Source organism: Callospermophilus lateralis, chromosome 15, assembly GCF_048772815.1.
Source record: "Callospermophilus lateralis isolate mCalLat2 chromosome 15, mCalLat2.hap1, whole genome shotgun sequence".
Lineage (NCBI taxonomy): Eukaryota > Metazoa > Chordata > Mammalia > Rodentia > Sciuridae > Callospermophilus > Callospermophilus lateralis.
This window is the reverse complement of record NC_135319.1, coordinates 46,645,693-46,658,955: the sequence shown is the minus strand read 5'-3', so window position 1 is coordinate 46,658,955 and position 13,263 is coordinate 46,645,693. Positions and strand designations below refer to the sequence as shown.

Sequence of the window (13,263 nt, the reverse complement as noted above, 5' to 3'; positions counted from 1 at the left end):
GTACTCCATGGTTTCCTACTGTTGACACTTCCTGGGTGCTTCTGCCTCCCTTCTCTATCCCTTAAGCCCCCTTACCCTCTGTAAAACCCTTAGGTTTAAACCATCCCTGGTGACTTCTGTTCAGTGTTGGTTCCTGACCAGTACAGGATCCATGTATCAGAGTCAATCCCTTCCTAAAATTGAGCTTAGTCTAGTCTGTGTGTTATCATTTCTCTCCCTAGCAGACAAAGCCCCAGAATTTTTTAGTTTTTATTTTTTGCAGCACATGGGATAGAATCCAGGGCCTTGCACATGCTAGGCAAGTGCTCTACCACTGAGATATATCTCAAGCCCAAAACCTCTGAAATTTAATTGGGATAGGCTCAAAGCCCCTGTCATGATGAAACTGTCTTGCATTGGCTAATGCCTATCCTGGAACTAACATGTCCACAGCAGTTTGGAATAGCTCTCTCAGTACAACAGGTGTTTGCTGAGAACCTATCAGGTTCATAAGTGACCAGCACATTATTACATGATAACCTTCATTTAGCATTCTTTGTCCAGTGCCAAAACCCACTTCCTTCTAAAAATCTTTTCTGTGCCTATTGGCTTTTCTGAGCAGCCCTCACCCCTTTATATATTCCCATCCCAGCCCTCACTCACAGAAGGGTTGGCATGGGCTCAGAGATCTGTCTCCCCACTAGACAGTGAGTTCACCTAAGGCAAGCCTTGCTTTCCTGCCTCCCTGTCCTGCTGCCTCTAGAGCACAGCCTGGACACCGAGTAGGGCCTCACCTCGTAAATGTCTGCTGGATCCACTAGTAGATTCCAACTCTCAGTGGACTGCTAATTTAATTCTCCTTGGTGATTTGCTAATCTATCTAGTGGAGCTAAGACAAGTACCCAAGTTGAGGGACAGAGGGAAAAGAACGGTGATGACTAGCATGTCACAGTTTATTGCAAGCCAAGAGCTTTACATACATTATTTTATTTAATCCTTGTGATAACCTGCAGCTGGATCCTGTTATTATTCCCAACATACAGGTTGGGGGGTAGCTCAGAGAAGTTCATGCACTTTCAACATAGAGCTAAGTAGCAAAGGCAGGATTTGAACCCAATTCCTTGAGTTCTTAGAGTGCATATTCTTCACTCCTGTGCTCTCCTGCCACCCCCATGCAGGCAATCACCCTGTCAACCCTCATCAATGTCACTGTGATGTGCTAACAGGCCGTGAAGGGGAAACAGCTGTCTATCTGTAAAATAAACAAGCTCGGTATGTAGTCAGAGGTGCTAATGGAGACACAATTGACTGATTTGCTGAGATCACTGACAGGCTGGAGCAGGACTGGAAAGGCATTGGTCCCCTGGGAGATAGGGAGTCTGAGGGGGACCCCTGCCCACAGCACACGCACAGGGCCCTAAGGGCTCACAGCCCTCCAGCAAAAGACCAGCAGCAGGCATTCCCAGTGTTTTGACAGACAGGAATAAACAGAGGTATCGATTTCAGAGAAACATCCTGGGTCCTTAGGCCTTCTGTCCAAACACCACGTCCTTATATAACTCAGACATCAAAGTCAAGAGTGACAGCTCTACCACAGACATAGCCTGGACAGTTGCCAGCAAACTCCCAGGCAAGCCACAGAAACCTCCAGAAGCACCCACACCAAGACTTTCTGGTGCTAGGGACTGAGTTCAAGGGAAGGGATGTGATCATCCTCCCGGTGGGAGGAAGGTGTGTCAGGCCTGGGTAGGGAGACAAATGGAAGCCCTCAGCCCATATTCCTCTCACCACACTGACAAGTCCCATTTTCACTGATTGAGACCTGAGCTGTCCAGGATGAGGGCTACCAGCCCCGAGGGGCTACTGAGCCCTTGAGATGTGGCTGGTCCAAACTGAGATGGCTGTAAGTTTAAAATACTCATAGAGGGGCTGGCATTGTGGCTTCAGTGGTGGAGCACTTGCCTAGCATGTGTCAGGCACTGGGTTCGATTCTCAGCACTGCATATAGATGAATGAATAAAATAAAGATCCATCAACATCTAAAAAAGTATTTTTAAAAAAGATACTCATCCAATGATTTAGTACGAAAAAAGAATAATGCTGGGCTGAGGATATAGCTCAGTTGATAGAGTGCTTGCCTTGCATGAATAAGGCTGTGGGTTCACCCCCAGTACCACAAAAACAAAACAAAAAAATGCCAAATACTGTGTTAATTATCTTTCATATTGATTACATATTGAAATGGTAATATTTTGGGGGTATTCAGTTAAATATGTTATTAAAATTAATTTCACCTGCTTATTTTTACACTTTTAAATAGAGCTAGTAAAAAATTTAAAATTACACATATGGTTTGCATTATATTTCTATTGATCAGCACTGCTCTGTAGGATCAAAAATAAAATGATTCACTGAAATTCAAAGTTTAAAAATATGAATTTTGGGGGGCTGGGAGGTAGCTCAGCGATAGAGCGCTCGCCTAACACAGGCAGGACCCGGTTCGATCCTCAGCACCACATAAAAAAAAAAAAAGGCATTGTGTTGTATCCATCTACACCAAAAAAAAAAATATTTAAAAAAAATATGAATTTTTATTAAAATACAAGTAAATAAAAACAATTAAACACTAAAATTTCCCTGTATATTTTCAGAAGTTTTTTTTCTTCTAAAATATTCAGTTTCCATTAAAAATAACAGGGAATACATCATATTAGATATCAAAGTTTTAATCAAAATCATCAAAATAAACTTGAAAATCTCACTTTTTGGAAAATTTTGTTAAATCCTATAAAATATTGTTATAAAAGTAAAGCAACTTACAAACCCACTAGCCAATTTAAAGGAAAGGCACTGTGAGTTATACTTGCTACACCTAGACATATATATATAGGAATGAAAGAATATTATGAACTTTTGGATATACCAGAAGACTTCTCAGCTATTTCACATGTGTTGGAATGCCAAGCTAATTCTAGAGCATCTTAGAGCCAAGAGGTATGAGACAAAATGGCCGCCTCTCACTCCAGATTCTGCTTAGTGCTCAGGCTTTATTTTTTTCTATCTTTTTATGCCAGGTAGCGAACCCAGAGGTGCTCAACCATTGAGCCACATCCTCCCCAGCCCGTTTTGTATTTTACTCACTGAGTTGCTGAGGCCTTGAAATCCTCCTGCCTCAGCCTCAGGCCATTGGGATTACAGGTATGCACCACCACTCATGGCTTACAGTCCAGATTTGACAAGCAGAATTAGCTGTCTTGCATGAAGGTGCTTCCATGGCTCAGGTCCTCCTCATATTCCAAAGCAGCATCTACCTCCATTGAACAAGAGAAAGGATATGACTTCTCTGTGGCTTGGATGGTGTCTGTCACAAAACCTCATAGATACAAGTCATGCTTTGCCAGTGACGACAGCCAGATCCTAATGGCCCTCTAAAAATGCAAACTCAGAATAGGGCCTTCTGCTTCCAGGATCAATGGATGATCCTCTTTAGGAGTGTCAGAAAATTCTCCTCTTGGATAAATTATAGGAAAATGACTTGGAGGCCTTTTTTAATGAGAAAGAGAAGTCCCTGGGCTTAGTCTACCTAGAGGTAGAGACAGAGGACGCTGGACCCCTCTGCTTTGTGTTAAGGGAAGATGAATCCAGAGGCTCTTGACATCATCACTAGAGAGGCAGGTGAGAGACCATGGATGCTGAAAAAGGCGGCTATGGCAATAGCACATCCAGAGAGGAGCCTCACAAACATAGCAGGCACAGGGATAGAGAGGAAGGGAAATTCTCTGGGGATGGGGCTCAGCTGACAAGTTTTGAAAAACAGGAGGTTGTATATTGACTGTGGAGCTGCCTCCTTCTCTGTGCTGTGGTCCCTTCTGTCCTGTTCCCCTCCATCCCACACAATGGCCTTGTGAGTGGGAGTGAGGCCAGAGGGTGCCAGTGAGGGAGAAGAGCATGAAGGCCACAGCAGAATGGACTTGGGTGTAATGACCCAGACCTTGGCTGGGGTGAAAAGTCCTTTGAGATGGACGGCCTCTGGGCAGCCTGCCAAGCATGGCCTCAGTTTGTTTGTTTTGCTTTGTTTTTTGTTTGTCTTTGTTTTTTGAGGCGGGGATCTTTATAATTGCCCAGGTTGGCCCTGAACGTGTACTTCTGCTATCTCAGTCTCTGGATAGCTAGGATTATAGGCATGGGCTACAATGCCAGGCTCTGTTTTTGTTTTGTTTTGTTTTGATTTGAGAGAAAAGTGTGACCTCTAGGACAGCAGAGGACTTCCAGCCATTGGACCCTGGGCTGTGTTGGCAGGGGTCTCTCTGCTCAGGGCTCTCACAGGACTCAGCCACCACACACATTCAGATATACATATGGCCCTAAAGGCTCTAGATCTTTTGGATTCAGAAAAGTTTGAGTGGAGAATGGTAAACTTCAGGTATTAGCCTCCTACTGCTGTTATAACAAATTATCACAAACCTAGTGGTTTAAAATAACCCAAGTCTATTATATTATAGTTCTATAGGTCAGAAGTCTTGTACAGATCTCACTGGGTACTATAAGGCGAATGTGTCCTTCCAAAATCATCTGTGAAAGCCCTAATTCCCAACATGATTGTGTTTAGAGATAGGGGTGTTAGGACAGTATTAAGTTCAAGTGTGGTTTTAAGACTAGGGTCCTAATCTGATAGGATTGGTGACTTTGTTTTTTTTTTTGTTTGTTTGTTTTTTTTGTTTGTTTTTTTAAAGAGAGAGTGAGAGAGAGAGAGAGAGGAGAGAGAGAGAGAGAGAGAGAGAGAGAATTTTTAATATTTATTTTTTAGTTATCGGCGGATACAACATCTTTGTACGTGGTGCTGAGGGTCGAACCTGGGCCGCACGCATGCCAGGCGAGCACGCTACCACTTGAGCCACATCCCCAGCCCAGGATTGGTGACTTTGTAAGAAGAGAAAAATACTCCAGAGACCTGGATCACTAGCTTTCCTTGCACACTGAGGACAGGGAGAAGGTGGCCATTTGTAAGCCAGGAAAGAGTCCTCATCGTAAGTGAACCCTACTGGAACTTTGGTTTTGAACTTTCCAGCCTCCAGAACTGTGAGAAATAGATTTTCACTCAGTCTGTGGTAGGTCAGTACAGCAACCTGAGCTGATTAATTATGCATGAGCCTAAAATCAAGGTGCTGGTAGAATCTTCCTTCTGAAGGTTCCAGAGAAGAATCCATTTCCTGGCCTCTTCCAGGAAGAGAAGCTGTCCTTTGGTATGAGATCCTTTTTTCTGTCTTCAAAGCCAGCAACAGGGAGTTGTGTTCTTCTCTTATCAGATGATCCTTCTCTTTTGCCTCCCTCTTCCACTTTTAAGCAGCTTTCTGATTACGTGGGCCATCTGGATAATCAGTATAATCTCCCTATTTTGAGGTTGGATGATTAGTAGCCTTAATTCCATCTGCAACCTAATTCCCCTTTGCCATGTAATATAATACACTCACAAGTCCCAGGGATTAGGATGTGAGCATCTTTGGAGATGGAACATTCTGCTTCTCTCACCTTGACATTGAGGCTAAATCGGATTCTGATCCAGAGAAGTTGAACAAAGAAGAGTGTCTGCCAGTCTCTGAAAGTGGAGAAAGAAGAGGGTGAAAAGCCAACTCTAGAGAAAAGGAGTTTGCGGAGGAAAATCACATGGATCAAAGAAGGGGTGGTGGTACCATGTCAAACAATGCTGTAGGTTAAGTTCCTAAAAAGCTACATGAAAGTCACAGTGGACCATATTTTCCTGCACTAGTGGAGCTTGCTGTTGCACACATTCTGGGGGAATGTCCTTGGAGTTGGGAACAGCTGGACACATCTCTGATTCCAGCTGATGGTTGCCTGGCTCGCTCCCATTCCAGCAGGATGGCATGCTGTGTTTCCCCATGAGGCAGCTTTGGGGTATCTACCCATCCCCTAGCTCTGCCCTTAGACTTATACAGAGAATACTGCTGTTTCTTATAGGCCACTCCTCTGGCTATTAGAAGACACACCAGATGTCCCCTATACACACCCCCACTGTATTCTGATAAAATCTTCCTAGGACTTCCTGAAGTTCTTTGTAATCTGTGATGTGGCTTTTCCGTTCTTCTCCATCTTTGTTATTCTCTCTTTAGCATAATGTGTGAAGGCTTGGGAGGGGCGTAGGAAGAGGGTTCATCATTTTTCTGGTCAATCATATTTAGGGTTTATTCTAAAGGAGGCTATAATCCAGCAACCTCCCAAATTCTTTTCTTGACTTTATTTACTTAAAGATCCTCCTGATAGTGTGAAATACTATCTTTCATCTGTCTGTCTGTCTATCCATCTGTCCATCACCTAGCTAGCTAGCTCATATGTCTTTAGATGTTTCATTTTCTGCCACTGGCACATCAAATCTTCAAAGGCTTCTCTGGGCTCTTCAGCCCTTGACTTGGGCTGAGACGTCCCTTCAGACTCCTTGCTAGAAAGAAATCTTTCTCTAGTCTCTGTCAATTCCAGCATCTCTGTCTGACTCCCTTAGTTATTAGGATGATTGCAGAAGAGTCTTTTGACCCTTCTGTTCTGACTCCAGCACTTGAAGCAGAGATACACAGAGATGTTTGGATCCTGATATTTTGACCTCATTGCAAACTCAGATTCTGTGTCTTTTCCTTGTAAATATTCTTTGTACCAAGAAATTAACAAAAGCTAAGCAATCCAGAAGTTTCACAATGAATAACAGTAATATAAATAATCACATAAATAAAAATAGCAGAAATAACCCTGCAAGTTGTGAGGAGGGTCTTGGTTTGCTGAATAAAACTGCAAAGGATAATACAATGACTTCAACATAAAAAACCATGTTAACTGAAGGATGTAGGAGAATGGTGTGCCCCTCACAGACCCCCAAATCTCTCACACATTAAGGTATGCCCCCAAAGCAGGTGACAAGGAGATGGGTAAGAATAGAAACCATGTCATTCATTATAAGGAACTATAGCAAGCCCTAATTTTACTAGAAAATTAAAGTGGAATGTGTGGGATTCTGTCCCTCAGTATTAAAAAGCAGGGCTTGAGGGGCTGGGGGTGTAGCTCAGTGGTAGTGCTTGCCCAGCACAGGTGAAGCACTGGGTTTGATCTTTAGCACCACATAAAAATAGTTGTCTATCTACAACTAAAAATATTTTTTTAAATATTTTTGGGGCTGGGGTTGTGGCTCAGCGGTAGAGGACTTGCCTAGCACATGTGAGGCCCTGGTTTGATCCTCAGCATTACATATAAATAAATAAATAAAATAAAGGTATTGTGTCCAACTACAACTAAAAAATAAATATAAAAAATATTTTTAGGGCTGGGATTGTGGCTTAGCAGTAGAGTGCTCACCTAGCATGGGTGGGACCCAGGTTCAATTCTCAGCACCACATAAAAATAAAGGCATTGTGTTGTGTCCATCTACACCCAAAAAATAAATATTAAGAAAAATAAATAAAATAAAAAATATTTTTATAGTAGATGGACGCAATACTTTTTTTAAATTAATTTTTAATTTATATATGACAGGAGAATGCAGTACAATTCTTATTACACATATAGAGCACAATTTTTCATATCTCTAGTTGTATACAAAGTATATTCACACCATTCGTGTCTTCATACATGTACTTTGGATAATGATATCCATCACATTCCACCATCATTGCTAACCCCCTCCCACTCCCTGCCCTATCTAGAGTTCGTCTATTCCTCCCATGCTCCTCCTCCCTACCAATACCTTTATTTTTATTTTATTTTATGTGGTGCTAAGGATTGAACCCAGTGCCTCACAAGTGCTAGGCAAGTGCTCTACCAACTGAGCTATACCCCCAGCCCTACAACTAAAAATATTTTTAAAAAAGAAGAAGAAGGTCTTGGGACACAGACATGGACACACATGCTCCCTGTCTCTTGCTGTATGCTGCTATGTGCTGTTTTGGGATTCTACTAGTAAGAATCACCATCACCAGTACTGAGCCAATGCCAGTGCCATAACCTTGAAGCTCTAAAAGTGTAAGCTAAATAAATCTTTTCTTTAAAAAGTTTTTTTTTTTTTTTTTTTTTTTTTTTTAAGGAGAGTTTGATGGGGGTTGGGGGTAGACCCTGGAGCAAAAAAATAAAAATAATAAAAATAAAATAAAAAGAGTCCATGAGGAGTCAATGAGGCTGGAGGGTGAAAAAGGAACAGCCAAGAAGAGAAACTTGCCACATGTGTAAGTCCAGCTACTTAAAATGCTAAGGCAGGAGGACCACAAGTTCAAGTCCAGCTTAGGCAACTTAGCAAGACCTTGTCAAAAGAAAATAATGTTTAAGAGGGTTGGGGATATAGGATATAGGCTCAGTGGTAGAGTACTACTAGATTCAATCCCCAGTACCCACCCTCCCCAAAAGAGGAAGAGGAGAAAACAAAAGAGATTTGCAAATGACTTAGGAATGTTAAATTGGGAATATTTTCAGCATACTAATACCATGTAGCATTTTTTAAATGCTTACCATGTATCAGGCACTGTTCTAAGTACTTTCCAACCTTTATCTCATTCTATTATTATTATTATTGGGTTTTGTTTTGTTTTGTGGTGCTGAGGATTGAACCCAGGGCCTTGTGCATTTGAGGCAAGCTCTCTTCCAACTGAGCTATATCCCCAGACCTCTTTCATTTAATTCTCATAACAACAAAAGAGGATGGCATTATGATCCTTATCCTCACTGAAGCCTAGAAGGGTTGGGAACCTGGTGGGGAGACTCACAGGAAGTGGCATAATGCAAACTACTACCAATGTCAAGTGATATGACATTTCTCAGAATGTCATATCACTCTGCATGATATGGTGTCCATTCCATCAATCCCTCAGCAATGGCTCTACATACTCTCAGAAAAGACTCGAACAGAGAGTTCTTCTCCATGCTGGATGCTCCCAGCTGTGCCATGAGATTATGTGCCAGCAGACAAACCTCCCCTGTACTAGCCATTCTAGGACATTCTGGCCTCCAGACACCTGGCCTTGTCCATCCCAAGAAAACAAAGCTGGGAAATTCCTGTCTCTGCCCTGGTGGCCATATGTCCTATATCTGTGACTATACTGGGAACAGCATATGAGCTCCAGGTACAGGACTTCCTAAGTCAAAGGTTTCAGGTCACACCAGCGAATCATTTTGCAAGCAAATGCCGCAGGTCTCCTCTCAGATTGGACAGCACACAAGGTCAGCGTCAGCAGATCTGACCCTAAAAATAGGCCCTCTGATTCCAGTCAGGGTGGCCGGGTGTGTGGCTGCCATGCGCCTCAGTACCTCTTGACCCAGCCAGGCCCAGCGCACACAGGTAAGGCCCTTGGGTGGGGAGGCTGGCACCTCTTGGGTTCATCCAAGTGTTCTTTGGAGGCTTGGGAGTGAGGACTGGAAGCCCCCTTTCCTCTGCTCTGGAGCTGTGGAGAACAGCTGACATCCTTTCAGTATGAAAGGCTTCTTGCTACCCCAGCATTTTCCAGAGACACAATGGAATTTTCTCCATCTTCTTCCTTTTAAATCTATTTTCAGTTCGATGGCCATTTCTAAAGGATAACGGGATGGGTCAAAGCTCATGAGGCTCTTTCTGAAGTATTGGATGTCATTGTATTGTATTTCACATTCCAACATGTGTCTGTTTAGCCTGTGGAGAGGTAAAAATCTCGAGAGGGTGTGTGGCAGGACAAATAGAGGTACTGGAGTGACTTGGACTGTGTGTAGGGCAGCACAAATGACAAAGAAGTACATAAATCCTCAGGATGAGAATTCTCCGTCTGTTCTGGGTAATGCTAAGCATCATTTGGACAGACTCTTAATGAATATTTTCCCAGTCTCGGTGGGAGGATGGGGCTGGGGGTGATGCTGCCCTGGTAGAGATGGCGGGGTTGGGACATGGAGGGACTGAGCCACAGGACCAAGACAGCACTGTGTGTGGGTATGAAGAGCCCTGTGTCTCAGGGCTTTCCAATTAGACTCTGGTATCCTTCTCCTGTGGCCCCAAATGTCGCTCACTGGCCTGGAACCCCAAACTGTTGAGACTACAGGGCTCTGACTGTTCAGGAAAGCTCAAATATTTGAAGGGGGAAAACTCCCAAGAATGAAGGGAGGGGATGTGAGGAGCATGTCTGGAGAGGCCACCAGCCCCTGCGGGTCCCTAATATGGATGCTCTTGCTCTTTCTGTTGCCCTGACATTTTCTTTATGGTTCCTCCTTGTTTTCATCATGAGATAATCATTTTGGCCCCACCAATAAATCAGAGGACTCTGACATTTATAAGCAACACTTAAAGGGCTTCTCAGCTGAATCCTTTACAAGGCAAGAGCCTTGGACTTGGGGTGGGAAGGGGGAGAGTTAGGAGAAGGTCAGTTAGTCCTGAAGCCTCTTCAGAGGCGAAAGCGATCTGTGCTGAGTATGATGGGAAGGCATGGGTCCTCAGCCACTGATAAGTTGGAAGTCTTGAATGGGGACATTTCAGCCCTAGGGCAACATCTGGGTTGGAGAGGAATTGGGATCCTGACTGAAGGTGATTTTCCTGTGCCTGCTGTCAATTCCAGGTTAGATAAGAAGCATAAGGGGGGCTGGAAGTTGGAGGCTGGGCTATTAGCATTTCCTGGTAACCCTACTGAGGCCCAGAAGGGTCCAGTTGGGAAGGGGGCAAGCTGCCCTCCTCCAGCCACGGAGCCAGGGCTGGCCTTCCCAGACACTGCCGTGCTTGTGAACTGGCAATGTTTCCTGGTGCTACCCATGTGCCCAGCATGGCTCTAAGGGTTCTCCCTGTTAAGTATTAATTCCTTTCTTCTATGACAGATGGTCGTCCCTGACCTCATTTTCAGATCAGAAAATGGAGGCACAAAGAATTAAGTGGTTTGCTCTAGGTCATACAGCCTGGATGGTGTAAGGGCCTGGAACCCAGTGTGTCTCAGAGTCTGACGGTGTCAACACTGAGGCCTGGAGCCCCTTGACAGGGTGAGAGGCATTAGGGGCATCTCACTTTGCTGCTCCAACCTGGCCCCTCTCCCAGGGAGGCCTGGGCTTGGGAACAGCTGCACTGAGGGCCGGGGCCAGGGATCAAAGCTCTGTTTGTCCTCCTCAGCCTGACTACAGAGTTGACGGTATTTGAATTTCTGCTTCTGGTGACCCTTGATGGTTCTGGGCTCTCCTCTTCCACAGTAAAGAGGAAATAATGACTCATAGCAGCCTAATATGGCCATTGGATGTTAACTAGCCGGAGAGAGTCCTTTCCCTTACTCCTAAAACCCTTCCTTGCACTTCACACAGGAGTGAATAAGACCCATCACCCACAGGAGGATGTTCAGGCTCATTTATGTCCCACCTGCTCTGCCACAACTTCCGTGCAGAGACCCCCTGCCCTGGCCAAATGGCTCCATTCATCCTTCCCTTTATTGGATTCAAAACACAGCTCTACTGACCTCCTCGCTGCCTCTATGACCCTGTTCCATGAAACATTCTGAGCCCATGTTGATGCTTCAAGAGTTAGATTTTCTCATTTACTCCAACAACCAGTGAGATGGATTGTATCTCCCTTGAACACCCGAGGAAGCTAAAGCCCAGTATGTGAGATACAGGGCCAGTGAGAGCTCTTTTCATGACTTCATGCCACTCTGCATTCTGCATGGGGGAGGGGAGCATGCAAAATTGAAAGGCCCAGGCTCACTCTCTGGAACTCACGCCCTGTGATCAGGAATAGTGAATGACCTGTTGACCCAGGTTGGGTGCTAGGCTGCTTGGACTGAGAATTCATTGCACCCTCTTACTAGCTTGGTCTAGTGCTTCTTAGCCTCTCTGACCCTCATTCATTTTCTCATTTGTAATGTGGGGATCGTAATTCCCCATCAAGGAGGTTTAGAGAGTAGATCATCACTGGCACACAACAGAAATAACCACCTGTGTGATCATTTCCCTGTGTCTGGCCAGAGCTTCAATTTCTCTACAAGCTTCTATAGCAGCAAGAAGCAGCAGCCTGAGAGGCTGGGCTGTAGCTCAGCGGTAGAGCACTGGCCTCGCACGTCTAAGGCACTGGGTTGAATCTTCAGCACCATATAAAATAAAGGTATTGTGTCCATCTACAGTTTAAAAAAATATATATTAAAACAAACAAAAAAGAAGCAGCCTGAACTTCATGGCACCCAAAGACAGGCCTAGTGAGGAAGAGAGACCTAGAACAGGAGGCAGAGAGGCCCATGGTGAAGGCCACACTCTCACACTGTAGAAACCCCATGCCCTTCCCCAAAGAAGGCTTGTTCTGAGATGACACTCAGTGGGAAATGGTTCTTAAAGAGTCCCTGTGCTGTGAGCGGCCGGCAGTGTTTCCAGAATCTCCAGAGGAAGCCAAGGCCCAGCTCCTCAGGAGTCAGGAACCACAACTGGCCTGGTCAGACATCAAGGCCCTTGTTTCCCTCACGGGAGCTCCTTCTTCATAGCCCACATGTCCATCCCAGTCTGCTCCCCTGTCTGAGAAGGAAGCCGAGTGTAAGGCTCTGGCCTCCTCACATTTCCGGGAGGCCCATCTCTGCCAAACCAAGATTGGGTAAATCAATTAGGAGTTCATAAATTACCACCCCCAAGCGCTTTGAAACCATTTGAAGAGTTAATCAAACAAGTTCATGACATCAACGCCATCGTAGAAAGAATATTAAATTTCCTTTTAAAAGAAGGCTTTTCTGTTTTTTTAATAAAAGGATTTTATATTAATTCACATAATTGCCTCCTGTTAACATACTTGCCAGAATCCAAAAGGGGAAAAAAAAATCTGTTAAACTTGGATTATGTCTGATACATTAAGAATTAAATTATAGGCAACAAAAAATTCCTGGGTTTTCATATCCAAGTTTTAATTTTTAAAAAATCCACCAACTTTTATTTTCTAGTTGGGATCATTTGGGTAGATTTTAAATGAATAAAGACAAGTACTGACTTGTAGCAAATTAAAAATATGTATATGTTTATATATGGATACTGCTGCCAAATTCCATCCCCCCACACCCCAGCAGTAGGTAATACTCTACTAACAGTCATTTACCCAACCACAATAACGCTTTTACTCTCCCGCTTCTTTAAAAGCACATTCCAAGCCCGACTTGGGTGGTGTCCTGGAAGATATGTGGTGTACACACGTTTCAACGCAAACTGTTTCCCCACAACCCCAATGCATTAGCAACATAGATGTGAACAGATAACAGAATACCTTAGGAGGGAAGGCAATTTTTTTTTTCCCCAAAAATTAGATTATAGACTGGTCTACTAGGCCAAAAGTCT

The 13,263-nt window shown here is 44.0% G+C and overlaps 1 protein-coding gene across 1 annotated transcript in view; it reads left to right on the top strand.

Annotated features, from left to right (window-relative positions):
* The first annotated feature begins 9,243 nt into the window (after nt 1-9,243).
* The window catches only part of Dusp29 (dual specificity phosphatase 29), a 37,943-nt gene continuing 33,923 nt past the window's right edge, over nt 9,244-13,263 (top strand). The window contains exon 1 of the mRNA XM_076834490.1: nt 9,244-9,304. The gene's annotated coding sequence lies outside the window, so the exon portion shown is untranslated. The remainder of the gene's footprint in view (nt 9,305-13,263) is intronic.